Here is a 23,100-nt window from a genome sequence, read left to right as displayed (position 1 = left end):
TTTGTAGAGTTTTTGCTTAGGCCGTGGGACTGACCAAGAAGTTTTCAATGATTGCTAGTGGGCATTCTCAGGAAGCAAGTAGCTGCTCAGGACAAGGGGAAAAAAGATGCAACTTGTAATGCTTATACATTATACAAAAAGCAATGTGAAAATACTTGACAATTATATTGATCAATGAAGAAAATTAAGAAATATTTCACATGATGCCCCTTTGATACCAAGATCTAGAAAGTTTGTAATTTGTTAAACGAAGAAACAACAATAAGATTTTTATAAAAATTTTTATACAGATTAAGAAAACATTTTCCATAGGGAAAATCGCTTTCAATGAAAGTCTCAAATCAAACCATAATAGATAAAGGAATAGTATTAAAGGAAAACCTTGAGGTCAGCAAAGTAACTGAGACAATGGTTTGATTGTAGGACTATTTAAGAGATAGGCAGATGTTATTTTAGATTATTTTGCTAGTATTTTGACAACTCAAGGAACAGGGAAAAAATCTAAAGGCTGAAAAGATTAGATTATGTTTTTCAAAAGAAAGGGATAAAATTGAATATTATCTAGCCATCGAAAGAGATAAAATTCTGGTACATGCTACAACACGGATGAACCTGAAAGCATTATGCTGTTAAATAAGCCAGACGCAAAAGGACAAATACTGTATTATCCCACTTTATATGAGGTACATAGAATAGAGAAATTCACAGAGACAGAAAGTAGAATAGAGGTTACTCAGGGCTGTGGACAGTGAGAATGGGAAGTTAGTGTTTAACGGGCACAGTTTCTACCTGGGATGATGAAAATGTTAAGGAAATAATGGTGATATTTACACAACATTGTGAATGTACTTAATGTCACTGAATTTTATACTTAAAATGGTTAAAATAATAAATTTTACATTATATAGATTTATTCTAATAAAAATTAAAGTTAGAAAAATTTCAGAAATAAAGGGGAAATTCTTAGTAATTCAAGTCAGTTTAGCATGCGTTATTCCTAGATATTCAAGACAGGAGATCTTGAACTATCCAGGCTAGCCACATAAACTGGTTATCTGGGATGGAAAGTTCTATGTGATGTCCAATTGCCGGATAAACTTATCAGTATGCCATGAAAAAACTATCACTTCATCTAGAGCTCTGTGTAAATAATGAGAATTGTTCCACAGGGTTTTTTCCGGGAAACACAACTATTTAATGTATTTATCAAGACGTGTTACTTCCCAAGGGAGCAGGATGCAGCCTCCCATTCATGAATGGGGACCTTGAACTGAACACGCTTCCATTTCTTTCTTCTGGCGACGAGAAAGCTCAAACAAAACATGATGTTCAGCAACCAGACTCATCTTAGGGTTGGCATATTTCTATTCTCCTATTTCACTGTGGGATGTAAAAATTGTATATTGCGGTGGCTCACGCCTGGAATCCCAGCACTTTGGGAGGCTGAGGCAGGCGGATCACGAGGTCAGGAGATCGAGACCATCCTGGCTAACACAGTGAAACCCCACCTCTACTAAAAATACAAAAAATTAGCCTGGTGTTTTGGTGGGTGCCTGTAGCCCCAGCTACTCAGGAGGCTGAGGCAGGAGAATGGCATAAGTAAACCAGGAGGCAGAGCTTGCAATGAGCCCAGATCTTGCCACTGCACTCCAGCCCAGGCAACAGAGCGAGATTCCTTCTCAAAGAAAAAAAAAAAATTGTATATTGCCTCCAATTCTTTGTGAAAAGAGGTGGGCTGTAAATACGTAACAACATAAAAATAGTTGGATCAGTGACATTGTATCTAGTACTATGGGTATCCTCACTAAGTTTGTAAAGCATGGCTAGCATGTGTGATTTGAATGAGTTGGTGGACCTCTCTTCTATTCGACTAAACACACACACGTGTGCACCCACACAGCTTCTTAGCACAATGCTTTGGTATTAGTTCCTTGGTCTCTCCTCTTGGGGAGTTTACAATTTGGTCAGAGAAATAAGCTTTTTTACCCATCATTTGAATTGTTAGATGAACTAAACCAGCTATTAAAGAAGCAAAAAAAAAAAAAAAAAAGATTGATTGCAAAAAATGATAATATTTAATAAGCGCAACTGCTTCTGAAAACAAAATGAAACACAAAACATGCCATTACTTTGAATGCGGACAATCTGCAGGAATATTTATATATTAAAAAAATAAAATTATAATCGAAAAATTTTTCTATCCAGGGTGGGGCCGCTGCTAATTTGACGTTGCTGGTTGTTTTGAAATCACTGCTTACTCTGTTGGCTTGTTTCTCTTAATCAGACCTTGAGAGCTTAATCTGATGATTACAAGTCATTACTTCTATGTTTGTGACTACAGGTTACATCACCCATTTCCAATGTTCAAAACTCAATCCACTGGACCAATTTAGAAGAAAGTGTTGAACTAGATGAGTGGACTGTGGAATTATTACTGAAGCCCTTTCTAGCAGTCAAAGCCTAGAATTAATTATATGGAAATACAAAGTTTAGAATTAGAGGAGACCTTAGGAGTAATTGGTTTTTATCCTCTGATTTGATAAAGAAGGTCTTCAATGCCCGGTGTCTGAAGTCTAACTAGTGAGGGACAAAGTCAGGGTTAAAAACCCAGCTCTTTTGTTTTCTCAGCTGAACTATGATGTACTTGGGAATGGACACCCCTGTGTATCAGTCTTCACCCTCTAATTCCGAGAAGCGGGCCTATGTGGCAGACTGTGCAGGCCCCAGTGCTAAGAACAGTTCTCTCTTCTGGAACACTGAAATGTAAGTTCCAACACTGAGAAAATAAAGGCTCACTCCTTTCATTTCTCATTTAACATTTCCTTCCTGCAGAAGCCCACGAGTACACAAAGTGATGAGGAAGAAACGTAATGAATGAATTCCCAGCTCCCGTGTAGAGGAATAATTAATCCATTTGCTTCTCATTTTGATCTGCATCTCCCTTAAAATGTATTAGTAGAGTCGAGCAGATGCCCTCTACAGAGGGTTTTCCTCATAATGAAGTCACAGCCCGGAGAGCCAGGGTCTCGAAGCCGAACTCTGCAGGCCAACGGGGGGACTGCAGAAGCCCTTGAAAACATACGTTCTTTTTACTAAAACCTTGACCTTCCAGAATGAACTCGAAATTACACTCGAGTATTTCCACCCTGCAGTGTTTGACTTTCTGAACGGTGTGCATATTTTTCTCTCAATCAAAAATATACAAAATCACAGAAGTTGTATGAATGTGAGGAATAATGCAGAAGATAATTCTAATTGAGAAAACTGTCATTAAAAGTTTGAAACTAAAAAGTAGGCCATTTTTACGGCCTAGATGCCCAGTAAGGAGATAAATGTATCCATTGTTTAGCTTACTTGTTACAATTTTTGCAACCATTTCATTCGGCTGTGAATGTTAGAAAACCCAGGCAACCGAAGGGTTAATATCTGGCATTTTTTGTTTTTGGAATTGTCTCTGTCATAGTTCTGTAAGTCTCCGGGAAACATACTCAGCCCCACTCATATTTCATTGACTTGTGACAGTTTTAATATGTGCTACTAATGCTAATAAAAGTAAAGCAAAATAAGCCAAGGGGGTCAAAAACAAAGATCAATTTCAAGATCTCAAATATATTTCAGGACCTGGAATAATGCTTTGTACATAATATGTGGTCAACAAATATTACTCCTTTCTTTCTAACTTCAAATATCACTTTTTTCTGATATTTGAAGACAGACAAAATGAACATTTGAAGACATGAATAAATATATTCATGTTCATTCTGTCTGTCTTCTGAACTACTTATTTTAACCTCTTCTCCTTAACTTCCTTTTTTCTTTAACTTGTCCCTGTGAATTACTTTCACTGAGTTTCTTTCTTCTTATTGATGCTAGGTTTAGAAAATTGGTGAGAAGTAACATGATTGATTGACTCATCATACTTGCCTCTAAATGATTTTTCAATCTCCATTCCCGAAGAGTATCCTAAATTGTGCTATTCTTGTAATCAGATGGTCGGGGAATAAATCTTCCAGGGAATGTGGAGTCGAAGTAGAGCTGAGTTATCCCTAAATGGACAGAGTGGTGGAGGTCGGGGGTAGACTTTCATGCCTGGGATTTCCCCCAGAATTCTAGCTTCAAGTCTAAGGCTATTTTATAATATATTAGCTCAATGAGTTATTCTCATTACATACTCAAATGAACTTGGGCCAAATAACAGAATGATAAGCCAAAAATAAAACCCAAAACATGACCGTTATGTTTCAGGAACAGAAGAACTGATCTGACTTCTATTAGAGACACCGGGTCTGGCACTGGAAGTTGGTCAAAGGAGGAGCCCTGCACATATGGTTTGTAGATTTTATTGATTTTGTCACAAGGAGAAGGGCTTGTCATTTGCCAGGCGAACTGGAACTCCTTTGTGAATTTACATGAATTTTTAACTAAAGTAAGGGTCTATATATTTTTTTCTCATCTGTTTTCAAAGGGTGGGAGAGATAGAGCTTACCAAACAATATTTTTTTTAGCACCTACTAAAGTGCCAGGGACTACTGTAGTTGTTGACAATTTTCTGGCATTCTATGACCTTGTCACTATCACCATGTTCACTACTTTTACTATGTTACTAAAAATTGGGTAATAAACTTGAATACAATAAGTTGTCACTATGTTTTAACAATATATATCAGTCAAAATGATAAACTGATGAAATGATAATCACACTTTAATTCCCCTATGTCTTTTATTTTTCTAAACCTTTTTCTGTATCAACTTTTAATGGTTAACATTCATATATTTGTTAATTAACATTTGCATATTTATTATTTGCATGTGTTATTGATATTTACATATTTGATTGTTCATATTTGCATATGTAAATATTTAAACACTTTTCCTATCAATTAATCTACTATATATTTCTAAGAAGCCAGCAGTATCATTTTTGTTTTATAAATCAATAAGACCACAATCATCTGTGTAGGTTATCACTGGATATCAAACTTGCTAACTTCCTTAGTTAGAAAGGAGAGAAGGAGTAGAGGAAGGTGCCTTTGGCTGGGATAGGTCAGGAATCAACATGAGGCAGAGTTTAACAACGTTTCAATTATGAAGTGAATGAATAATATTATGAAGTCTCATGAAAATTATAATAAATTATTTCAGAGAACAGGAAGGGCAATGCAAATGAAAATCCCATAATATTTATCCCATCCCCATTGACTATGCAAGCGTTGAATTTTGGAAAATTAACTTCGACACACTAAAAAGAAGTTCACTTATTTTATTTTTAAAATCCAATCCGAACATGTTTCAAAAAAACACTTTTTTTTCTTAACTTTGTATGTGCATGACGCTTGCAGGTGCTAATATTTGACAGATCACTTTGGACTGAGCAATCAACGAAGTGCCACAAGTGTGTCTACTAATTTTATGAGAGGGAGCAAGAGTTCAGGGTCTTTTCTAAATATCACAGAAGTCACATCTGGGGCTTCTCCAAAGTGATCTCTAATGTTCTATGAGTTAGAGGGATACAAGATATTTTGAAGAAAATAAAATTTACCTCATTAACTATTGTTATTGCTATATATGAATTTTAAAAACCATGTCTTCTCAAATTTAAATGTGACTGTAGATATTAAATGCTTTCCCATGAGATGAGATTACGAGCAGTGTCAGTAGCTGGGCACCTTGTTCTCTAAGTTGGTAACAATTTTCCTTCACTGCTTCTGTCAGTTCTACCTAGTTTTTAGTAGACTGTATCTATTGCAGGGAGAAATGAGAAATTTCCAGTGCTCAAATTCAGTGAAGAAGGTCATTGAAAACATTTTAAATGTGGTTGGAGGTAATTTCTTCCACCGAAAACTCCTCAGAGAATTTCTTTTTCCATCTTCCTTCCTTCCTCCCTCCCTCTCTCTACTTTATCTCCCTCCTCCCACTTTCTTTCTTTTTGCCTGTGCAGTTCATTATACAAATGGTACTGAATATTATTCTTCTGAATTTTTGTCACTTGACTGTGTTGATTTCTGCAGGTTGACCCATATATTTCTGCACGTGGACTTGTCAGATAGGAACAGTCTTGCTCTTCTATGCCAGAGAGATATTTACTGGGATAACACACACAGTATCAAGGAGCTGCCAATGTGGCAATCCCACTTGCATCTGAAACTACGTGAGGAGTTGATTCGTAACTGTGAAATGAGAATAGACTAGAACTCTACCCTTCCACTAGATGAGAAATGCAGCCTGCCAAGGACAGAGGGAACACTGATTAGGTCATAGACCAATAGACAAAGAGCATTCATAATATAGATAGATAGAGAGATAGATAGATAGATAGATAGATAGATAGATAGATAGATACTAAGATAAGTATGTAGGTAGGTAGGTAGGTAGGTAGGTAGACACACAGATAGGTAGATAGGTGGACACGTAGGTAGGCAGATGGATGGATGGATGCACGCATGCATGAAGGGATGGATGGATGGATAGATGATTTGATAGATGGATAGGTATATAGATGGATGGAAGGACTATGTATAAATAGATGAATGAATGGACAGATGAGCCCTCATCTTATTAAGAAATAAATAAGGAAGACAACGTATTATAAAATATTAGAAAAAAAGCTTATTTGGGACTACTTAAGGTAAACTCTCAGCATTTGCAAGTGTGGAAATAAAGAATCAACTACCAAAAACAATAAAGGTCATAACCAAAACAGCATCCCAGAGTAGAACGATGCACTACACTATGAAACTAAAGAGCAGAATAGGTTAAGACACAGACATACATTTTGACCAGACTATCCTTGATGGACTGCTAAGAACTTTCCCAATTCTGTTTCTCCCTCTTCTCTTTTCTCTTCCTTTTCCTGCCTCCCCCTCATTTTCTTTCCTTCCCCCTCTATTTTTATATCAACCCAATTATACAATATGTTACCTATATACATACCTACCCAACCATTCACCCAAATATAATGATATGCAGCCTTGTATATAAGTTAAACACACAGCCAGATGTCCATCATTCTCAAACTAGGTTCAGTCATTTTCAGTGAATTCTTTCATGATCTTCATCAGAGCAGACAACTAGAATGTGTGGAGCCTACCTAAGGACTGAACAATATGTCTGGTGCCTACCATAAATCCACCCAGTAAGTAACAGCCCTTATGTCAGGTGTCTCATTTCAAATTAGTACCACCACAACGTGCATCAGGAACCTTAAACATGTTTAGCAGGAATGACAGAAACAGCCATACGCCTACACTAGGCTCCTTCCTTTCCACACTACCACCAAACCCTGTCTTCAGTCTGGGCAATCTGCATCCATCTAGAAGACTGCATTTTCCAGCCTCCATGCAGTAGATGCGGCTATTTGACAACCTCTTGGCTACTGGTGTATAAGCAAAGCAGCACGTGGTACCTCCTTAAGGCCTTCTTCAAGGAAGGGCCCACCCTTCTTTGTTCCTTCCTCTTGCTGTAGGCCTGGAAGAGAGATGTGATGACTGGAGCTCCAGGTGCTGTCTTGGACTTGATTCAATACCATAGGGGTGGGTGGTTAAAGGGCTGGAAAGAAACCCCAGTGACATCATGGAGCTGCTGTGATGCTGGGGGATTTGCCATAAGTGAGAAAAGCAATCCCTGTATGTTTAAGTCACAATTTTTTGGCAATCTCTTGATATGGATAAACATGAATGCTGACTCATAGAGGAGGTAAAGCTAAATATTAAAAAAAACTAAATAAAGTACTAATTAACAGAGTTTCTCTGCTTCTAATTTTTCAATTAGTATGAAACAAAAGATAGCTATAAAAAAGCATCTGCTGTAATTGGATTATTTTGTATCTTCCACCCTTATTTTTTTATATCCAATCTAAGTTGCTTAGATTTAATAAAAAAATATTGCATTTAAATTTGTCATTCAGTATTATTTTTGTCATGCATTGCTATTATGTATCACCTTTATTCAACTCAAATCCCGCTTCAGACATAAAGTCTTATAGGAAGAAAAAGTTGTTTCCCCTCTAAAATCCAACAGTACTTAAGCCACTCCTTTGACATGTACATTTTTATACATTTCACTAGATCACAAACTCCTGGAAGGCAAGACCTGTGTATGTTACACAGCTCACAGGCAAATGATTGATATACAATGGGTTTTAGGTAAGTATTTATTGATATTTGTGGTTATATATACATATATATCTTATATAAAATATACTTTCCAATAACTCTGAGAAACGATAAAATTGCTATTAATAATATAATTATTTCTTTATTTTTCTTTGACCAGTTTCCTTCACGGTTCCGATTATTTCCTAAAGGAGAAATATAAAGACCTAAAATATATGACCTTGCAAATCAAGGATAATAAAATCTATGAATATCTGAAATCCTAAAACTTTTAAATGCTATTAATAAAGACATCAAAATTCTGTTCAAAATACTTTGCATATCTAATGTTCTTAACAAAACATGCATTTCAAGCAGAAGTTTTAAGGGTTTTAAATCACAGATTTTCACAGCACTTCCTTCCGGCAGCTGATGAAAATTGGATAATATACAATCAGAACACTTTTTCTACACATTTTAAATTGATTGAAAAATAGAAACAGATTTAACATTCAAAAAAACACATTTGCAACCGTTATGTAAAAATGGCTTGATCTGATTTAGTAGATACTAGGTATAGAAACTTAGAGCTGACAGCATTCTTTGGGATGTTTTAAAACAGAGGAAATGTATTACCGCACCCAAGCTGCCACTCTCTCAAAATAAGTGCCTCCGACTAACAGCTTGAATCTTCTATAAGGTCTATCATAAAAGAAAACCTTCCACTTAATGAAAGGTGTTCCCCATATTTCATGGTAGGTACAAGTCTGCCATTAAATAGGTTATAAATAGTTTCAAAATAAAAACATAAAAGTAATAAATTGGCAAACATGAGATATATGGAAATACAACATATTTGCATAAGATTTGAAAGTTCAACATTTATTACTGCCTCAATATGATATATAACTTGGAAATTGAAAAATAACTAGATAGCCATTCAAGTTGCCAGTCTGCATTAACTAGGTGTATATTCAAAGAAAATAAATAACGAACAAGAGCGTTTGTCTTATTTCATGATTACTAAGCTATCAAGGCATTGACTGTATGGCCAGAAATATAGTCCAGAGGACATCGTACCTTTATAAAGAAGACGAGGCATATTTGTAGCCAAAGATACCACATTTACTTTCAAATGCTGTTTTCCTGAAGTAATTCATTCTTTTCCAAAGGCAAGGAAATATGGGACAGTTTTCTCGGCATATTTTCTTTTTCTGTGGGATGTTTGGGCATATTCAAGTTATTATGTGTTTTTCATAAGGCCAGATAATGATAGCTGAAATGTAAATCACTAAGTTTGTCAGAGGAACTGAGAACAGAAGCTCCAGAATTAAGAACTTCTCCCCTCAATAATACTTTAAGGCCTCTGTCCATTGGCATATTTGTACCAAGCCAAGGCTCTGAACGTAGAGTCCACGCAGGAAATTCCATCAACTAAGGCGAGGAAGATCAATGTGTTGTCTTTTGACTTATTGAGAAGGAGAAATTTGTGAATAAATGGGATGTGTTTTTCCTACTCTAAGAAATTTTCTAATAAAAGTATGGTTTGTGTTGTGCAGTTTATTTCTCAAAGACACATTCTGACTACATTTAAAACCTATTTCAGAGTGTTAGAGAATGAAGAGGTAGGTTGTATGAAGACTTACAAACTGGTAAAAAAAAAAAAAAAAAAAAAAAAGGTTCCTAAAGAAGAAACAACAACATTAAATTTGGAAAAGATAAACTGAATATGAAAAACTATTGACTAATGAAGGTAAATTTAGACTATAGGATTCTCTAACAAATCACTATTTATAAATAGGATAGCCAGGCCATTTATTACAAAAGTGAGGATAGTTTTGAGAGTGAAATTAATAATAGGCATTAACTGGGACTACATTAGGCAAACAGGAGACATATCTGTCTTATTTATGAGAGATTGGTGGATATTTTATTTGGCTAGATTTGAAGATGATGAGATGTCCTTTTTTTACTCTACCAAAATGCGAACAGAGACTTGCTGCAATTATTTTGTCTATCATTTAAAAACAGGACCAAACAGAAGCACTTCAACACATGGCCATGAAGGAATAACTGGCCCTGGATGTGTTCTCCCATCCTAAACAACAATAAAACTGGACACAGTATATACAATAACTGTATGGAGGCGATGAACAACAGCCAGTGCAGGACGGATCTTTGAGAGAAGAGAAGCACATAAAGGAAACTCTATATTTGTCCTGGCTCCCTGCCTTGTGGCAGTTTCCAGATTGCATGCAAAGAAGTAGAGCCAAAGTAGAGCACTGTGTTAACATTAAACAGAGGAGGCGGAGATCAGCCACCAGGGCTGCTGTAGCATCTGGAACGTGCCTGGTAGGGTACCAGAAAGGAGGGCGGTGCAGGGTAGGGATAGGAGAAAGGGGGAGAAGTCTGTATGGAGTCTCTCTGGGTCCTTGGCTAAGACTTGTGTTGTACAAATGGAGGGCAAGATTCCATGTGATCAAGCAGGCATTGGCTATTCTTTATGAGGCAGAGAGCTAATCTCTCTATCTCTTTTATCATGCAGGATGGAGAGAAGCTGAAGCCAACCCAGTCTGAGTGGTAAGAGTGAAAGAGAGACATTTTCTAATAATAAAAGTCTTCATTGATTAGGAACTTAGAACAAGCTCCAACAACAGGTATGTGTGTATGCACCTAATAACAGAGATTCAAAAATGTGTGAAGCGAATGTCGACAGAAGAAAAAAGGGAAATTGACAAAAATCACACTAATAGTTAGACATTTTTGACACTTTTTTCTCAGTATTTTGTAGAATAAGTAGATAAAAAATTGTTAGAATAAAGAAAATGTCAACCACATGATCAACCAGATTAAATAAATTGATACTTATAAAACACCATACTCGGCCGGGTGCAGTGGTTCACACCCATAATCTCAGCACTTTGGGAGGCCGAGGCAGGTGGATCACCTGAGGTCAGTAGTTTGAGACCAGCCTGGCCAGCATGGAAAAACTCCATCTCTAATCAAAATATAAAAATTAGGCTGGGCTCAGTGGCTCACGCCTATAATCCCAGCACTTTGGGAGGACGAGGTGGGCAGATGACCAGGTCAGGATATTGAGACCAGTGAAACCCTGTCTCTACTAAAAATACAAAAATTAGCTGGGCCTGGTGGTGCGTGCCTGTAGTCTCAGCTACTCTGGAGGCTGAGGTCGGAGAATCGCTTGAACCTGGGATGGGGAGGTTGCAGTGAGCCGAGATCGTACCACTGCACTTCAGCCTGGGTGACAGAATGAGACGCCATCTCAAAACAAAACCAACCAACCAACCAACCAACCAACCAACCAACCAACCAACACAAAAACAAAAAACCACACGCACACCATACTCAGTAACTTCAGAGAATACATTTCTTTCAAATGCACTTAAAACATTTGCCAAGATAGATCTTGTGCTGATGCTGGGCTATAAAATAGAATGTCTCAATAAATTTCCAAAGACAGAAACCTCACAAAGTATCTCTCCAATGACAGTGGAATTCAATTACATATTAATAAGAATAGGAGATAGAGAAAATCCCCAAATATTTGGAAATAAAACAACATGCCTCGAAATAATGCATAACGAAATAATAAATCATAAGAGAAATTAGAAGATATTTTGAGTTAAATGATGATAAAAACACCATGAATAAAAATTTATGGAATGCAGTTAAAGCAGAGATTCAAGGAAAATTTGTAGCATTAAAATATGTATATTAGGCTGGGCCCGGTGGCTCATGCCTGTAACCCCAGCACTCTGGGAGGCCGAGGAAGGCAGATCACCTGAGGTCAGGAGTTTGAGACCAGCCTCGCCAACATGGTGAAACCCCATCTCTACTAAAAATGCAAACATTAGCTGGGCGTGGTGGCATGATCTCAGCTACTCAGGAGACCGAGTCAGGAGAATCGCTTGAACCCAGGAGGTGGAGGCTGCAGTGAGCCGAGATCTTGCCACTGCACTCCAGCCTGGGTGACAAAGCAAGACTCCATCTGGGGAAAAACAAAACAAAACAAAAAAACCCTTATATTAGAAGAGAAGTAAGACTTAAAGCTAATAATTTTAATTACCTCCTAAGTATCTGGAAAAAGAAGATCACATAAGAATCAAAGTAAGAAAATGAAAGGAAATAGTAAAAATACGGGAATTAAGGTAATTAATTAAGAAAAAATAAAGAAAATCAACAAATCCAAACGTTGATACTATGTGTTTTTTATAAGGCCAGGTGGTGAGAGCTGAAATGTAAATGAGTAAGTTTGTTAGAGGAGCTGAGAAGAAAGGCTCCAGAAATAAGAACGAGTCTGAACTCCTCCTCCCAGTATCACCTCAATGCCTCTGTCCATTCTCATACTGGCACCAAGGCTAATAAAACTAATGGACCCAGCAAGACTGATCAAGAAAGAAATCTGAAAATACAAATAATCCATATCAAAAATGAAAGAGGGAATATGATCACAATTCATAGAGACATTCAAAGGATAATAAAGAAATATGAACATTTGTGTAAATACACTTTACAACTTAAATAAAATAAGTATATTGAACGACACTGTTTGTCACATCGACACATAGAGGGGAACTACACACACCGGGGCCTATCAGAAGGCAGAGGGTGGGAGGAGGGGGAGGATCAGGAAAAATAACTAATGGATACTGGGCTTAATACCTGGGTGATGAAATAATCTGTACAACAAACCCTCATGACACAAGTTTATCTATGTAACAAACCTGCACATGTGTCCCTGAACTTAAAATAAAAGTTTAAAAAAAGTAAAACCCTATAAATATTAACACAAAAAGCAGAAAACCTGAATAACTTTATATCTATATAAATATTATATATATATACACACACATATATTTAAATTGCAATTAAAAAGCTCCCCACCAAGATAACTCTAAGCCTACATGGATGCTCTGGTGAGTTTCTATAAAAATTTTATGAAACATATAAATCTACACAAATTATTTAAGAAAACACAAAAGGAGGAAATATTTAAATACCTTCCAACTCATTTAATGAGACCAACAGCATCTTGGTAATAAAACTTGACAAAAATATTTCAAGAAAATATAGAAACCAGTATTTCTCCTGAATATAGACATAAATAAGTTTTAACAAAACACTCTCAAGTCAGATCTAGGATTACATAAAATAACCATACATCATGAGCAAATGAGGATTTTATCCCAGGAATGCAAGATGGACTTAGCACTTAAAAAAATCAATTTAATTCACCAAATTATCAGAAAAGGAAGAAAGACCATATAATCATTTCAATGTAGGCAGGAAGGAAAGCTTTTGACAAAACTGAACACCCCTTCGTTATAAAACACACTTAACAAAGTAGGAATAAAAAGGAACCTCCTTAGTCTGAGAAAACATCTATGAAAAGCCTGAAGTTAACATCATACTTAATAACAAAATATTGAACATTTTTTCTTCTCCTGAGGTCAGAAATGAGGCATATTGTTCTCACCACTTCTATTCAACATCGTACGGAGAGTCTGAGATAGGACAATAAGTAAAGGGAAAGACATAAAAGGCATAAAGTTTGGAAAAGATGAAATCAAACTCTTTATTCATAGACAAAATGACCATTTACATAAAAATTCAAAAGAATCTATAAAAAAACTACTAGAGAGTTCTAAACTAAAAAATACAAAATATTAAAAAATATCTAAATAAAAGGAGAGAGTTATCATATTCATGGATTAGAAGACTCAAAATCGTTAAAATAGTCATTTTTCTTCAAATTGAACTAGAGATTCAATGCAATGTCAATCAAAATCTCAACAAGCTCTTTTGTAGAAAATGACTAGTTGATTCTAAGCTATATATGGAATTGTAAAAGATCTAAAATGGCTAGAAAAATTCATGAAAAAGAAGAATAAAATTTGGGACTTATATCACCTGATTTCAAGACTACAATGTTCTTAGTGTGGTATTGATATAGGGATAATAGAATAGATCAATAAAATAGAATAAACAGTTCAGAAATAGACACATATGACCCATCAACTTTCACCAAAATTCCAAAGCTATTCAATTTGAAGTTTTTTTTTTTCTGTATTGAAATAATTGTGTGAACATATAAAAACAAATGCATCTCAACCCCTACTTCACACTATGCATAAAAACTAATTCAAGATCACAGACCCAATTGCATCAAAACTATAAGGATTTTCAAACCTGGTATTGGCAAATATTTTTTAGAGAGGATACAGAAAGCACCAAGAATAAAAATATTGATCAATGTCATCAAAATTTTTAAAAGCCTATTTATCATAAGACATTGTTAAGAAATAAGGTAAGTCATTAACTGAATGAAAATATTCATAATACATCTGACATAATACATCTGACAAAGGTCTACCCAAAAGATATTTTAAAGACAAATATCCGAAAAGCAAATACCTGAATACCCAAAAGATATTTTAAAAGCAAGTCAGACAAGCATATCTAATGGGCAAAGGACTCAAATAGACACTCCAAAAAAGGCAGACTCATGAATGGCTAATAAGCACATGAAAATATGCATCATTAGTCATGAGGATAATGTAAATTTAAAGCCACAGTGAGATCACAAGAAAGCTAAAACCAAGAAGAATAATAACACCAGTTGTTATTTGGGACAAATGGAACTCTCATACATTTCTGGTGAGAGTGTAAAATGGGACAAAGGCTTGAAAATACTGCTAGACAGTGTGTCAAAAGCTAACCAGAAATTTTACTCCTTGGTATTATCCCAAGAGAAATGAACACATATGTCCACAGAAAGACTTTTACAAAAATGTTCATGACAGCTTGATTCATAGTATCTAAAACTTGGAAATAACCCAAATGTACGGGAGGCGAATGATTAAAAAGTTGTGGCATATTAATCAATGAAATACTATTCAAGAGTAAAAAATACATGTATGACTACTGTCATACTCAACAACAGGCATGGAACTGAAAAACATCACGTTGAACGAAAGAAGCCAGAAGCAGAAAAGCACACGTTGTATGATTACCTTTCAACGAAGGTTAAGGGTAGGTAAAACCAACCTTCATGATAGACAGAACAGTGGTTGTTTATTGGTGGTGTTTAAGTAGAATTGACCTTGTCTTTATTACAGAAAAAACTCCTTGTTTTTCACATTAATAGCTCCATGGAATATTTCCATGTGTCTACTTCCGTAATTTCCAACATGTTTTTAAGTTGTGATATTGTCAAATTGTGCATTTTAACGTCAATTTTATTACTTTTATTACTTTTTGAGCATTGTCGTGATATTGTATTTACTTTCTCCTAATTTAGACACAAATCCCATTATGCAGTGACTAAGTCATCTCTCTGTTCTGAAGAATATCAAGCAAATTCTCAGTGCGCTCCGTAAATGTTAAGCTTATAAAAATCTCTGCATCTCAAGGTCTTGGTTTAAAAAATTTAAATTTTTAATTTTTGTGGGTACCTAGTAGTTGTATATATTTATGGGTGGTTACATGCGATGTTTAGATGCTGGCAGGAATGTGGAAAACATCATGGAGAAGGGGATATCCATCCCCTCAGCATTTATCCTTTATAGGACAAACAATTCAATTACTGAATACCAATTTTAACTTTACAGCTGACTAACTGCTTTATAACATGCATAACCTTAAAATAATTAGAAGCCTCCTAGATCAATTTCAACAAAACTGAGTAGGAATTATTACTTTAAATCCTTTTCTTTTATACATGATTTACATAATGAAAGATAAATTAAATACATGTTTAAGAATATGTAAAGTGACATAGGTATATAGAGGACTGCAAATCCCTCTAAACTGAAGTGTTTCCTGAAATTTAAGAGCAAAGTCAAGAAGTTCTTCTGGGTAACAGGGAATTAATATATAATAGGTAAGATGAGATAAAATATCACACTGTGATTTGCAGATTAATAATGACACTAAATGTAAAGAAATGGTTTAGATGACACATTATTTTTACGAAAGGAACCAGATACCCTAAAATATAAACTAATAATGTAGGATTAGAACCCTAACATTTCAAAATAGTATAAGAAAATTGGTCAGCAACAGTTTTTTTTGGAAGTTTAGGATAGGTAGAAATCCTAATATTAAGTGGAACATTCAAAGTGTTAGGATTTAATTGCTATTTTTTAGGAAGAGGCCTAAAAATTAGCAGGAATCAGGAGGCTGTTGGGAAGGCCTTCTCTGGAATAAATAACTAGAAATGCATTTATCTTTCTTGAAATAAAGAAATGTGATCCTATTTTGTCATTTATTATGCTAAATACAATAAAGTCTTTAAGAAACATGTCATTAAGCTGTTCGCTGATCTACTTCTCTCTTCTTGGTTGCTTTGAGAAACCATGCAAAATCTTCATCCCATATTAATTACCAATTTAATCAGTCAATGCTAAAAGAAAATCTTTTGCTTTAATTATAAAAGGCAGTTGCTGTAAACATTTGATGTGACGAATACCTTTGCTGATCTTGGGCAAGTTGTAATTTATTAAGCACAAATATGAGAACAACACAAGTAGAGGCTTAATCAGCAGTGACCCTCGATTAAAACAGGTGATGTTTGCTGGGGTTTAGAATAATGGTGAGATAATGCCAATTAGTTGTCAAATCATCTGGCAAAACAGCTGTTACATAAATAGAAGATCACTTGGGCTTCTCGTTCATTTTCTCAATTTCGTCTTTTTTAAGTCATTCAAAAAGATAGTTCCTCTGTTTATATAACATTTAAAAGCAGGGGAAATAAATTTGCAGTGTTAGAAGTCATGATCCTGGTTAGCCATGCTGGGGTGAGGGAAGGGAGGTGGGAGGGGGTGTGACTAGAAGGGGCTCGGGGCTGGAGATACCTTTTGGCGTGTGGAGAATACGCTGTTTGTTAACCGGGTCCTGGTTAAGGGATGCGCTCCCTTTGTAAAAATCCAACAAGCTATGTGCTCATGGTTCCCACATTTTCTGCATGTATATTATGCTTCCAAAAAATTTCCCCTAAAATATAAACTATTTCCAGAAATATAGGGAATTACCTCAATATTGTGTCAAAACTGAAAGGTTTTATACAAATGTCTGGAAGAAATAACAGTTTTCTTGAAAACTTTTCCTCAATTCCCTCTATCTCCAAGCAAACATAGCAGAACATCTACAATTTTTATTCAATAGGATTTTAAACAAAATGGAGGCATAAACATTAGCCTTGTGCTTACCATCAGATTTAGAAATGTATATGCTACTTACCAAAAAGGTGTGTTCTGTCTCACTTTTGTGGCAATTTGTTCATTAGAGTTGCCAAGCAGAGATATTGGCTGTGGTACAAGCCTGGAAAAACAGAACAAATAGAAAAATTGCTATCCTATAAAACATTACTTTTATCATAAGAGTATACGTCACCTATTTCCTAATGTATTTTTCTGCAGAACTATAAAATGATAACTGGTTTGCTCTGTCATGTAACAAGCAATTACTATCTCTGCATGTACCAGGTGATACGGGAGATGTGTAGCTGTCTATTGTAAAACTTTTTCTTCAAGGAAATTAAGCAAACAAAGACGTGTAATAAATATACCAAACTGGTGAGTATCATAAAGGAGGTATAATCAAATGTTCTGGGAGTCGGGAGGCTGAAGAGGTGACTTCTAACTGGAAGAGGTGGTGATTTTTGGAGGAGGTGGGGCCTAAATGGAGACTGGGGATAGGTATGGTCTTCAAGGTGGTGGGCAGGGCCTGGGACAGGAAGATTGAATGGGGAACAGCCCATGTATGGGGGACAAAATGACCAAGTTACAGAGTTTGAACATAATGGAAACAGGAGGGGAAATTTGATGCGCTTCAGTTTGATTGAAGGAATTTTTTCAGAGGGATTGGAACTGAGGTGAAACTGTGAGAACAGCGATTAAGTCACTTGTAATAATTTGGGTACTGTGCTAGGCCCAGAAATTCAGCAGTGAAATTAGAAGGATATGAGGTCAGGCCTCACGGAATTCCCAGCTTATGGAGACAAACTGATATAGAGGATTATAATAATGCATGATGAAAAGCAGAGGTTTACTGGGGGATCTGTAGCAGGGGAATCAGTGTGGTCCAAGGGTCAGAGATTTAAAACAAAACAAAACAAAACTTCAAGTCTCAGAAAAGTGATCATTAAGGCAATGAGGTTAGATGAGATTGCCAAGGGACAGTGTAGAATATAAAGGGGGTGGATATGGACAGACTCCCATCTAGGAGGGAGGAAGGAATCAGAGAAGAGGAAGGAGTCTCTGAAGACTGTGGCGTTAGGAAAGACAAGAGACACAAGTTTTATGGAGGAGGCTGTGTTCAAACACAGAATGCTTTAAAACTCAGGCAGAGTTAATACTGAGAAGTGGTTATTTGTCTTGTTTGTTGACTTGGATACATTAAAAAATGATAATAAAAAAACTTGTGGGGTGATGGAGCTGGCCTGATGTTCGGTTATTCTACACACACATCAGTGCTGTTGTTCTCTTTTCTGAAAACCAGCCTCTCTTAAACATCATGCAGTGATTCAGGACTTAGCCTGGCTAGGGTTCACAGATTAGAATAAATAACAAAAATAATCATTTCAAAAGCTATAAATTGTAAATATATAATCGCAGTGACTTCTCATTCTTTTACAACTACAGGATTTTTATTACTTGCAATTATATGCCAAAGAAACAAACCAAGGCAGTATCTAGATAAACTAAGTAACTGAGTGGAGGAGCAGTTGGTTTGGTTGTTCAGTCCATCCTAGTTAGGAATTAGACACGACGGATCACCATACAGTTAACCAGGAGGATGTTAGAAACTTCTAGATTCACTGTGATTTTAGCCATAGCTTATAGTTAACAGCCTTGATTTCTTGAAAATTACAGAAGATAGAAATAGCACGTTAATTTATGGAGAATAATTACTTAAGGGTGCTATTGAGTTTAGCCATGCAATCAAGATTATGGTTTCCAAATATCAAGTGAATTAAAATAGTCATTTACTGTTAACTTTTCCCTTGCAGAAACCATTTTCAGCTTTCAGGAATTTCATACCCCTTGCAAATATTTAGAAAAATAACTAAGATCTATGGATTTAAAGAAAATGAATATAGTATACAATTTAGAGCCATTCGTATTCTGTACAGGTTTATAAACAGTGGTAACCAAACTGATTATTTAAAATGGACTTAAACTGACCAATTTTTCTGTTCATAGATAGACATTTTTCTATATTCTGAGATTTTTTTCCAATCAAGTCTCCTAAAATATATATTTGGGGGATTTTGATAAGAATCACAATACAAATGGAAGAAGAGTACAGTGATCAGATTTCTAAAGCTCTACAAACCTATGGACGAGTATCATTTCTGAAGATCAGAGGAAAAAAGTATCTATGATGAAAATAGACAGAGTGGAAAAAAATGGTTATTTCTGTCAGTGCTAAAAAGCTTAGAGAGTCACTGATTAAGGTCACTGCCAATTTTGTCAATGAGGAAAGTGCTTTAGCAAGCCTTCAACCCCTCATCTTTGCCATCCTCCGTGTAGGCATGAGGATGACGGTACTGTCAGCGTGTCCACGATCAAACACTAAGAGGATTCGGGGTCAATCAGACTAGAACTTTTTAGCAGAAAACTGAAGGTGTCTAAAACCAACTCCAAATAATGCATTTTGTGTCTTCTGTCCCTTTGTCCCCTGAAGGGCCATCATCATCGGCAACAAGAAAAAGGAGAAGAAAGAAGGAAGGAAAAAATAGCTATTAGCCATATTCACATTTGTTCTTGGCTTTTCTGGAAATAAAATGTAAAATCTCCAGGAACTAGCTTTCCTTTAAAGATTTATTAATACAATGACAACTGTTCACAACAGCTAGTAAGATCTAAATCCTGTGCTCTAAGCTAATATCCAGACAGTGTATTGGCAATCGACAGCCAGAACAGCTTGCCTTGTTACTCAGGTGAAGTTTATTAAACACTTTTTCTATCTGTAAGCTCCAAAGAACGGTGAAAGATGCTTGTAAATCGACTCCAGTAGTACTTGAATAATATAACTGGAAATTAGAACAAGATAAGCAATAGTTATTTCACATTAGAACACACTTTATATTACTTTGTAAGGGTGGATTGATATGTTCAGACACGCAGGTGTCACCGAGCCTTCATCTGAGCCATAGAATCACCTCACCCTAGAGCAAGTGGAGAACAATTAATGAAATACTTGGTTTGCATAAAAACCCTAGAAGAAATCCTAGGCAATACCATTCAGGACATAGGCATGGGTAAGAACTTCATGTCTAAAACACCAAAAGCAATGGCAACAAAAGCCAAAATTGACAAATGGGATCTAATTAAACTAAAGAGAGTCTGCACAGCAAAAGAAACTATCAGCAGAGTGAACAGGCAACCTACAGAATGGAAGGAAATTTTTGCAATCTACTCATCAGACAAAGTGCTAATATCCAGAACCTACAAAGAACTCAAACAAATTTACAAGAAAAAAAAAACCCCATCAAAAAGTGGGCAAAGGATATGAACAGACAGTTCTCAAAAGAAGACATTTATGCAGCTAAGAGATACATGAAAAAATGCTCATCATCACTAGCCATCAGAGAAACGCAAATCAAAACCACAACGAGATACCATCTCACACCAGTTAGAATGGCAATCATTAAAAAGTCAGGAAACAACTGGTGCTGCAGAGGATGTGGAGAAATAGGAACACCTTTACACCGTTGGTGGGACTGTAAACTAGTTCAACCATTTTGGAAGACAGTGTGGTGATGCCTCAAGGATCTAGAACTAGAAATACCATATGACCCAGCCATCCCATTACTCGGTATATACCCAAAGGATTATAAGTCATGCTGCTATAAAGACACATGCACATGTATGTTTACTGTGGCACTATTCACAATAGCAAAGACTTGGAACCAACCCAAATGTCCATCAATGACAGCGTGGATTAAGAAAATGTGGCACATATACACCATGGAATACTATGCGGCCATAAAAAAGGATGAGTTCATGTCCTTTGTAGGGACATGGATGCAGCTGGAAACCATCATTCTCAGCAAACTATCACAAGAACAGAAAACCAAACACCGCATGTTCTGACTCATAGGTGGGAATTGAACAATGAGAACACTTGGACACAGGAAGGGGAACATCACACACCAGGGCCTGTTGTGGGGTGCGGGGAGGGGGGAGGGATAGCATTAGGAGATATACCTAATGTAAATGACGAGTTAATGGGTACAGCACACCAACATGGCACATGTATACATATGTAACAAACCTGCATGCTGTGCACATGTACCCTGGAACTTAAAGTATAATAATAATAAAGAAAAAGACGCGGCTTGCTAATCTGGCTTTGATAATTCAGAGTCTTGGGAAAAGGAGGGTGCCCTCTGAAAAGCACTGACTTAAATGGGTGAGAGCAATGTAACACACAAAGCTCTAGTTAGTTAAGGAATTGCTGGGCATCTAGATTCCCCATCTGGAGTATTAGGGCTCTAAGATCTCAGTTCAAAACTACACGGGCCGTTTAACCCATCAGCTTGTTGTTATCCTATCAGAACTCCCCTATTTTATTGGGCCCTGATCCATATCTCAGCTCATTTGACCACTGAAAACTTTGCTGTTGCCTCTAGTTGTTACCTGCACCGGTTTCCCAGTTCGTGGTCTAACCGAATTCTGATTATAAGATGTTTTGTATAGCAAGGTAGATCATTATTCGGATAGACCATTGTGGCTTACTGAGACATAACTGTCTTTTTTTTTTTTTTTTTTTTTTTGAGACGGAGTCTTTGCTCTGTCACCCAGGCCGGACCGCAGTGGCGCCATCTCAGCTCACTGCAAGCTCCGCCTCCCGGGTTCCTGCCATTCTCCTGCCTCAGCCTCCTGAGTAGCTGGGACTACAGGCGCCGCCACCACGCCCGGCTAATTTTTTGTATTTTTAGCAGAGATGGGGTTTCACCGTGTTAGCCAGGATGGTCTCGATCTCCTGACCTCGTGATCCGCCCGCCGCGGCCTCTCAAAGTGCTGGGATTACAGGCGTGAGCCACCGCGCCCGGCTTCTTTTTCTTTTTTGTTTTCTCTCTCTCTCTCTCTCTTTGTCTCCTGGGTTATTCAAGTGTGTAGCCATTGGCACCCAAGTAAACAAGGGTGAAAATGAAATCTCCATCTGGGAACAGCTTCTGACTCCATCAGGTCACGATCAGTGCATTGACGCTGAAATCCCTCAAACGCAAAGTATGCCCCTTAGACTCCTGCAGAAATTCAAAGTTCAACCTGATGTACAGAATTTGTAGTTCTTTGCTTCTTACAGTTGAATAATGTGCAGTTTCATAGAGGTTAATGGATACTCACTAGTATTTGCTGAGTTGGTGGAAGATACTATTCATAAACTAGTATTAGTGTGTTACCAGAATTAACTGAGAACTTTAAGCCAGGCTTCCACTAAGACATTTGATTACAACCTCATGCCTGAGAGCCTTGCAGTACTCCTGAGATTCATGTTCACATGAAACTTGTTAGGGTTCTTGAAATCTAGGAAGGCACATGTGGTTATTACTGATGTTTTGGTTGCAAACTGACATGAATTAACATATTTGTGACACGATCATTAGATTTTGTATGTACTCATCATAGACTGTGCTATGTTGGTATTGTATTAATATGTTGATTGTTATTTTGTTTATCCCAAAGTATTTTTTTATTATGGGGTCTTTTTCCCTCGGAAAATGGAAATAGTCGGAAAACGGAAATGGGGTATTCCCTCGGAAAACGGAAATGGGGTGTGTACATCTGTAAGTGAGCCACAGTCCAGAGGCTTAAGAATCACTGCCATAAAAAGATGGAAGTTAGCATACAAAAACTTTCATGAGGAGGGGACCTGCAATAATGATTCTTGCCTGTGGCGAATTACCCTTAGACCTCTGGACCCAGGAAAAAGGCTTAAGGGAACTGAGTACACAAGGACGAGTGTCAAGGGCAGGTAG

At 36.6% G+C, this 23,100-nt stretch overlaps 1 protein-coding gene across 14 annotated transcripts in view; it reads right to left on the bottom strand.

The window, feature by feature from the left end:
• Positions 1 to 23,100, bottom strand: part of TENM3 (teneurin transmembrane protein 3) — a 2,750,454-nt gene that overhangs the window by 914,369 nt on the left and 1,812,985 nt on the right. For all 14 annotated transcript variants that reach the window (XM_065545705.2, XM_045391898.3, XM_065545707.2 and 11 more), the window contains exon 8: positions 17,352 to 17,432. The gene's annotated coding sequence lies outside the window, so the exon portion shown is untranslated. The remainder of the gene's footprint in view (positions 1 to 17,351; positions 17,433 to 23,100) is intronic.

This window comes from Macaca fascicularis, chromosome 5, assembly GCF_037993035.2.
Source record: "Macaca fascicularis isolate 582-1 chromosome 5, T2T-MFA8v1.1".
NCBI lineage: Eukaryota > Metazoa > Chordata > Mammalia > Primates > Cercopithecidae > Macaca > Macaca fascicularis.
This window is presented reverse-complemented; position numbering and strand designations above follow the sequence as displayed.